The 8,804-nt window shown below is 45.1% G+C and overlaps 1 protein-coding gene across 1 annotated transcript in view; it reads right to left on the reverse strand.

The window, feature by feature from the left end:
- Positions 1 to 5,477: 5,477 nt before the first annotated feature.
- The window catches only part of LOC128693379 (uncharacterized), an 82,114-nt gene continuing 78,787 nt past the window's right edge, over positions 5,478 to 8,804 (reverse strand). The window contains exon 8 of the mRNA XM_070086870.1: positions 5,478 to 8,804. This exon is cut by the window's right edge and continues 5,489 nt beyond it. The gene's annotated coding sequence lies outside the window, so the exon portion shown is untranslated.

Consider the following 8,804-nt stretch of genomic DNA (forward strand, 5'->3'; position numbering starts at 1 on the left):
TAAATTAGCCAGAGTGGTTGACTTTACTGGTTATCCTGGGTTAAATAAGCCAGTGTGGTTGACTTTACTGGTTATCCAGGGTTAAATAAGCCAGAGTGGTTAACTTTACTGATTATCCTGGGTTAAATAAGTTTGAGTGGTTGACTTTACTGGTTATCCTGGGTTAAATAAACCAGAGTGGTTGACTTTACTGATTATCCTGGGTTAAATAAGTCTGAGTGGTTGACTTTACTGGTTATCCTGGGTTAAATAAACCAGAGTGGTTGACTTTGCTGGTTATCCTGTGTTAAATAAGCCAGAGTGGTTAACTTTTCTGGTTATCCTGGGTTAAATAAGCCAGAGTGGTTTACTTTACTGGTTATCCTGGGTTAAATAAGCCAGAGTGGTTAACTTTTCTGGTTATCCTGGGTTAAATAAGCCAGAGTGGCTAACTTTTCTGATTATCCTGGGTTAAATAAGCTAGAGTGGTTTACTTTTCTGGTTATCCTGGGTTAAATAAGCAAGAATGATTGACTTTACTGGTTATCCTTGGTTAAATAAGCCAGAGTGGTTAACTTCTCTGGTTATTCTGGGTTAAATAAGCCAGAGTGGTTGACTTTACTCCTTATACTGCGTTAAATAAGCCAGAGTGGTTGACTTTACTGGTTATCCTGGGTTAAATAAGCCAGAGTGGTTAACTTTTCTGGTTATCCTGGGTTAAATAAGCCAGAGTGGTTGACTTTACTGGTTACCCTGGGTTAAATAAGCCAGAGTGGTTAACTTTTCTGGTTATCCAGGGTTAAATAAGCCAGAGTGATTGACTTTACTGGTTATCCTTGGTTAAATAAGCCAGAGTGGTTAACTTCTCTGGTTATTCTGGGTTAAATAAGCCAGAGTGGTTGACTTTACTGGTTATGCTGGGTTAAATATGCCAGAGTGGTTGACTTTACCGGTTATTCTGGGTTAAATAAGCCACAGTGGTTAACTTTTCTGGTTATCCTGGGTTAAATAAGCCAGAGTGGTTGACTTTACTGGTTATCCTGGGTTAAATAAGCCAGAGTGGTTTACTTTTCTGGTTATCCTGTGTTAAATAAGCCAGAGTGGTTGACTTTACTGGTTATCCTGGGTTAAATAAGCCAGAGTGGTTAACTTTTCTTGTTATCCTGGTTTAAATAAGCCAGAGTGGTTGACTTTACTGGTTATCCTGGGTTAAATAAGCCAGAGTGGTTGACTTTACTGGTTATCCTGGGTTAAATAAGCCAGAGTGGTTAACTTTTCTGGTTATCCTGGGTTAAATAAGCCAGAGTGGTTAACTTTTCTGGTTATCCTGGGTTAAATAAGCCAGACTGGTTAAATTTTCTGGTTATCCTGGTTTAAATAAGCCAGAGTGGTTAACTTTTCTGGTTATCCTGGGTTAAATAAGCCAGAGTGGTTAACTTTTCTGGTTATCCTGGGTTAAATAAGCCAGACTGGTTAACTTTTCTGGTTATCCTGGGTTAAATAAGCCAGAGTGGTTAACTTTTCTGGTTATCCTGGGTTAAATAAGCCAGAGTGGTTAACTTTTCTGGTTATCCTGGGTTAAATAAGCCAGACTGGTTAACTTTTCTGGTTATCCTTGGTTAAATAAGCCAGACTGGTTGACTTTATCTTAAGTTAAATCAACTCAATGTTCATTTATATGTCTCTAATATGTGTGTCCTCAAGATCATTGTTAAAATTTGCATGTTAAATTCTCTAGGCTCAAATATAACTTACTCTCTTAAAAGCTGATCAATCTTAGGAAATTAAGATCGATTTTTGTCTTCCGTGGGTCACTGTTCTTCTTCTCCTTTTTCTTTTTATGGGAATTTTGAAAAATTGAAACACTGTTTTTCATGGTAATGCAGCGTGGAAGCGGCTTCAAACTTAATATGCCTGTGTATTTTAGGATATTGGTCTCGTTGGTCCCTCTCAATTTACCGTTTTTTTTTTTTACTGAAGAAATTTGTATGTTAGTTTCCATGTGATGACTTGTGAAGCCTCTCCTGACTCCCTTCACATCTCCAACAATAATATTCAGCCGCACTTTGCACTGCTCCATAAGCATGCACCAGAGTTGTATGTAAATTGAATAGCATCTGCTACCTATCCTGGAGTATGCAGCACCAGTATGGAGCCTCCACCTCATTAGATATGACAGAAAATTAGGAAAAGTCCAGATTCGTTTTTATAATTCACGTTAAGCGCTAAACCCACGTGGGCCATTCAGCTCAAGACGTGGTGGAGGCTTGATCTTCCGTCCGCTCGGAAAGAGCTCTGAGGTTTGGAACACGTATAGTCCCACATCAGATGGAACTGAGTTATGAAAAGAGACTAAAGAAACTAAATCTGACGAGTCTAGAAGAAAGGGAGACATGATTACGACATACAAGATACTTAAGTGGCCTTGTTTTCAGAAATACGAAACAAGAGTGAGGGGGGTGGGGGAGGGCGAGGTCATACGTGGATTCTAGGGACAAAAATTAACCCACAGCGATGTAAGGAAATACTTTTTCAACATTCTGTAAATGATATGAGATAGATGATGCAGTGGTAGCGTCAAACTCAGTGCACAGCTTCAAGAGTAGGTATGACGGGGTCCACAAGTCCATCTGTGGGCCAGCAATTTCATTCGGTCAGCTGACTTAATTTCGCTGATGTCTTTATGTTGTACGAACATGTTCCAGACTCCAGTCATCCTGGGAATAAATGACCCCATTTTTTTTTTTACACAGGTTTGACAAGGTTAATGATCCCTAGCTTTATTGACAAGCTATTTACAGGTTAAGGATTCCTAGCTTTATTGACAAGCTATTTACAGGTTAAGGATTCCCAGCTTTATTGACAAGCTATTTACAGGTTAAAAATTCCTAGCTTTATTGACAAGCTATTTACAGGTTAAGGATCCCTAGCTTTATTGACAAGTTATTTACAGGTTAAGGATCCCTAGCATTATTGACAAGCTATTTACAGGTTAAGGATTCCTAGCTTTATTGACAAGCTATTTACAGGTTAAGGATCCCTAGCTTTATTGACAAGCTGTTTACAGGTTAAGGATTCCTAGTTTTATTGACAAGCTATTTGCAGGTTAAGGATCTCTAGCTTTATTGACAAGCTATTTACAGGTTAAGGATTCCTAGCTTTATTGACAAGCTATTTACAGGTTAAGGATTCCCAGCTTTATTGACAAGCTATTTACAGGTTAAAAATTCCTAGCTTTATTGACAAGCTATTTACAGGTTAAGGATCCCTAGCTTTATTGACAAGCTGTTTACAGGTTAAGGATTCCTAGTTTTATTGACAAGCTATTTGCAGGTTAAGGATCTCTAGCTTTATTGACAAGCTATTTACAGGTTAAGGATCCCTAGCTTTATTGACAAGCTATTTACAGGTTAAGGAATCCTAACTTTATTGACAAGCTAAGAGCTGTTACCTACATCAGCTCATTTAAAAGCATTTTTATTGTTATGAGACATACAGGTAGGGAACAGGATGAAGTTGGAGCCATCTGTGGGCCAGCATTTTCATTTGATCAACTGACTTTATCTCGTTGACATCATTATGCTGTACGAATGTGTTCCATACTCGAGTCATCCTGGGTATATATGATCTCAGATGGAGTGATGTTCTGGAGAAGGTTACAACCAGAGTGAAGTTGCTGCTTTCTGCCCGTCTTGTGGTATAGAAACTTGCTTCACGCTGTCCTCGAAGTGGATCCAAGTGTGACACTTTGACAATATTCTCTCTCTCTCTCTCTCTCTCTCTCTCTCTCTCTCTCTCTCTCTCTCTCTCTCTCTCTCTCTCTCTCTCTCTCTCTCTCTCTCTCTCTCTCTCTCTCTCTCTCTCTCTGTCTCTCTCGCTCTCTTTCTCTCTCTGCTGTCACTGGTAAAGTTTAACCCAAGACATCATCCCCACCTTCAATGGAAAGTCAGCAACACCTATCACACCGACAGCTGGAGTACCACAGGGCTCGTGCCTCAGCCCCAGACTCTTCAATATACTATGTGTAAACGACCTCCACAGCCTGAATTCAATGATACCATCATCACCCAATTTGCAGACGATATTATCCATGTAGTATCATCCACCCTCATATCGGGTGCAAACAAGCACGGGAGAGTAATAGAGAAAATGAATGAGGAACTACGAAGAACAGCTAAATGGGAGAAAAAATGGAGAATCACAACTATCCCAGATAAAGTCCTCTTCAGCACCATCAACCATAGAAGACAAAGTGGAGTATCTCCATCAAAAGTACACGTATGGCTATCAGAAATCCAAACAAGATCCTTCGTTATGAGATTGACAGATTCCTCCACTCTATATCTCTACATCTGCGGCGCAAAAATGCGCCTCAGTCAACTATTCAGAGTCAAAGAAGCCCCTCCTACATCAAGAATTATCTTTATTATCTTTATTAGATGATGATAAGACCCTTGCTTGAATGCCCTTGTTTACCCATGTCACTAACAACTAAATCCATGTTAAAGTTACAAAGAGTTCAGAACAGAGCACTTCGCTTTATCACTGGCACCAGGCGAAGAGACAGAATCAGGATGGAGGACCTGCACTTCCCACAGGAGATCGTTGCAATAACTGTCAGGCTAGATAAGTTTAAAAAAAAAGAAGACAAGTATACGATATGCAAGAACTCTGTACCAGATGTAGAAAATCCTCCCAACCAACGAACACCACCGACTACATCATCAACACACCTCCCCACAGAGTCCTAAAGACGACCCTCCGACAAAGATTCCGCTGCTTCATCCACAAGGAGAACTTCCCAAGATCCTGAGTGACTTCCCCGAAGATATAAAAGAATAAATACCACCTGAACCATTCTATGTCCAACAACAAGGATAAATGCACCTCAATCTTGGGAGACTTACTTGGAACAGACTACACTTTACAACTAACCTTGTAATAGCTGCAAACATCCTACGGCAGGACACCACCTCAGAAACTGCTCAGCCGACCAACTCCAGGTAGCAGCCAATCTCCATCGAACTCCCTGCAACCACAATCTGCAGTAACAGCCTTACTAACGACCTCTTGCGCAAAAAAAATTGCAAAAAGTATGCATCTTTCGAACTCAGTGGCATGCAGGTATACAGCTGGTATAACTGTGTGAAACAGATGGGCAGGATGTATACCCATCTTATGAATTTAATGTATTCACGAATAACACAACACACACAAACTTGTATGAACTGGGCCAAAGTGGTTAGACCACTGACCTTATTACCCCCCCCCCTCCCCTTCCACTTACCCATCATTTTCCCATATTTCCATCCTTACTCATCCTTCTCCCTTCCCCATCTTACTCATCCTTCTCCCTTCCCCATCTTACCAAAGCTCTGGTCATACGTCGCTCGCTCACCCGACACTAATCTTCATGTGCTGGACTCGAGGTGTACCAACAACAGTAGTGGCGTCACCACCACTCAGACACAGGGTCAGGGGACTCATAAAACACTCGCTATAACACCAGCATTTATTGAATAACATCAGCATTCACTGCTGTACACACAGTAATTATAAAAAAAAAATGCTGTACCTAATCTTGCCCTACTACACATTTAGGATGTGGTGGGTGACAGAGGCAGCACCCTGGTGACAGCATAGAGGCAGCACCCTTGTGGACAACATAGAGGCAGCACCCTGGTGACAGCATAGAGGCGGCACCCTTGTGGACAACATAGAGGCAGCACCCTTGTGGACAAAATAGAGGCAGCACCCTGGTGACAATATAGAAGCAGCACCTTGGTGGACAACATAAAGGCAGCACCCTTGTGGACAACATAGAGGCAGCACCCTGGTGACAACATAGAGGCAGCACCTTGGTGACAACATAGAGGCAGCACCTTGGTGGACAACATAGAGGCAGCACCCTGGTGACAACATAGAGGCAGCACCTTGGTGGACAACATAGAGGCAGCACCCTGGTGGACAGCATAGAGGCAGCACCCTGGTGGACAGCATAGAGGCAGCACCCTGGTGGACAACATAAAGGCAGCACCCTGGTGACAGCATAGAGGCAGCACCCTGGTGGACAACATAGAGGCAGCACCCTGGTGGACAATATAGAGGCAGCACCCTGGTGACAGCATAGAGGCAGCACCCTGGTGGACAGCATAGAGGCAGCACCCTGGTGGACAACATAAAGGCAGCACCCTGGTGACAACATAGAGGCAGCACCTTGGTGGACAACATAGAGGCAGCACCCTGGTGACAGCATAGAGGCAGCACCTTGGTGGACAACATAGAGGCAGCACCCTGGTGGACAACATAGAAGCAGCACCCTGGTGGACAACATAGAGGCAGCACCCTGGTGACAGCATAGAGGCAGCACCCTGGTGGACAGCATAGAGGCAGCACCCTGGTGGACAACATAGAGGCAGCACCTTGGTGACAACATAGAGGCAGCACCTTGGTGGACAACATAGAGGCAGCACCCTGGTGACAACATAGAGGCAGCAACTTGGTGGACAACATAGAGGCAGCACCCTGGTGGACAGCATAGAGGCAGCACCCTGGTGGACAGCATAGAGGCAGCACCCTGGTGGACAACATAAAGGCAGCACCCTGGTGACAGCATAGAGGCAGCACCCTGGTGGACAACGTAGAGGCAGCACCCTGGTGGACAATATAGAGGCAGCACCCTGGTGACAGCATAGAGGCAGCACCCTGGTGGACAGCATAGAGGCAGCACCCTGGTGGACAACATAAAGGCAGCACCCTGGTGACAACATAGAGGCAGCACCTTGGTGGACAACATAGAGGCAGCACCCTGGTGACAGCATAGAGGCAGCACCTTGGTGGACAACATAGAGGCAGCACCCTGGTGGACAACATAGAAGCAGCACCCTGGTGGACAACATAGAGGCAGCACCCTGGTGACAGCATAGAGGCAGCACCCTGGTGGACAGCATAGAGGCAGCACCCTGGTGGACAACATAGAGGCAGCACCCTGGTGGACAACATAGAGGCAGCACCCTGGTGACATCATAGAGGCAGCACCCTGGTGGACAACATAGAGGCAGCACCCTGGTGGACAACATAGAGGCAGCACCCTGGTGACAGCATAGAGGCAGCACCCTGGTGGACAGCATAGAGGCAGCACCCTGGTGGACAACATAGAGGCAGCACCCTGGTGGACAACATAGAGGCAGCACCCTGGTGGACAGCATAGAGGCAGCACCCTGGTGACATCATAGAGGCAGCACCCTGGTGGACAACAAAGAGGCATCACCATGGTGGACAACATAGAGGCAGCACCTTGGTGGACAACATAGAGGCATCACCATGGTGGACAACATAGAGGCATCACCATGGTGGACAACATAGAGGCAGCACCCTGGTGACAGCATAGAGGCAGCACCCTGGTGGACAGCATAGAGGCAGCACCCTGGTGACATCATAGAGGCAGCACCCTGGTGGATAACATAGAGGCAGTACCTTGGTTTGTCAACATAGAGGCAGCACCCTGGTGGACAACATAGAGGCATCACCATGGTGGACAACATAGAGGCAGCACCCTGGTGACATCATAGAGGCAGCACCCTGGTGGACAATATAGAGGCAGCACCTTGGTGGACAACATAGAGGCAGCACCCTGGTGGACAACATAGAGGCAGCACCTTGGTGGACAACATAGAGGCAGCACCTTGGTGGACAACATAGAGGCATCACCATGGTGGACAACATAAAGGCAGCACCCTGGTGACATCATAGAGGCAGCACCCTGGTGGACAACATAGAGGCAGCACCTTGGTGGACAACATAAAGGCAGCACCCTGGTGACATCATAGAGGCAGCACCCTGGTGGACAACATAGAGGCAGCACCCTGGTGGACAACATAGAGGCAGCACCCTGGTGGACAACATAGAGGCATCACCATGGTGGACAACATAGAGGCATCACCATGGTGGACAACATAGAGGCATCACCATGGTGGACAACATAGAGGCATCACCATGGTGGACAACACAGAGGCAGCACCTTGGTGGACAACATAGAGGCAGCACCCTGGTGGACAACATAGAGGTAGCACCCTGGTGGACAACATAGAGGCATCACCATGGTGGACAACATAGAGGCATCACCATGGTGGACAACACAGAGGCAGCACCTTGGTGGACAACATAGAGGCAGCACCCTGGTGGACAACACAGAGGCATCACCATGGTGGACAACACAGAGGCAGCACCCTTGTGGGTAGTCCTTTAGGCTGAGGGACTGACCACCTCAAAACTATGCCTTCAAGGGTGATGGACCGATTATATTGCCTTGACATCTCTACTGCTTCTGCTGCCTCCTCTGTACTCTACTGAAGAAGCCTGCTGTGTAGGCGAGACGCCTCGGAACAAGGATACCTAACTGCTGCACACACTTGTCTGATGATCAGACTGTTCATGACGGATAATTTAAAAGAAATAAAGAGATTTGTAGAGTCAGGGGAAAATCTTCTACGAAATTAATGAAGCTTAATCAGGGCCCCTAATCCCACAGGGGCCCCAAAAGGGACTTTAATCCACACTTCTTAACATTTTTTTGTCTAATATAAGAAAAAGATTTTTTAAAAATTATAATGTTAGTAATATAGTGTAATTCAGTAACTAACAATAGTAATATAAAAATTATAATGTCATTAAAGAATGATATAGGGAAGCTGTTGCTGGTTGCCATGGTGACCCAATGGCAGTTTATGCTTCAGGGTCCCAAAAACATAGTTCCGCCACTGAGTGTAGTAGTAACTCGACGTTAAGTGAGGCACTCGTTATAACAACACATTGGAGGACGTGAT

This window comes from Cherax quadricarinatus, chromosome 20 (assembly GCF_038502225.1).
Source record: "Cherax quadricarinatus isolate ZL_2023a chromosome 20, ASM3850222v1, whole genome shotgun sequence".
Classification (NCBI taxonomy): Eukaryota; Metazoa; Arthropoda; class Malacostraca; order Decapoda; family Parastacidae; genus Cherax; species Cherax quadricarinatus.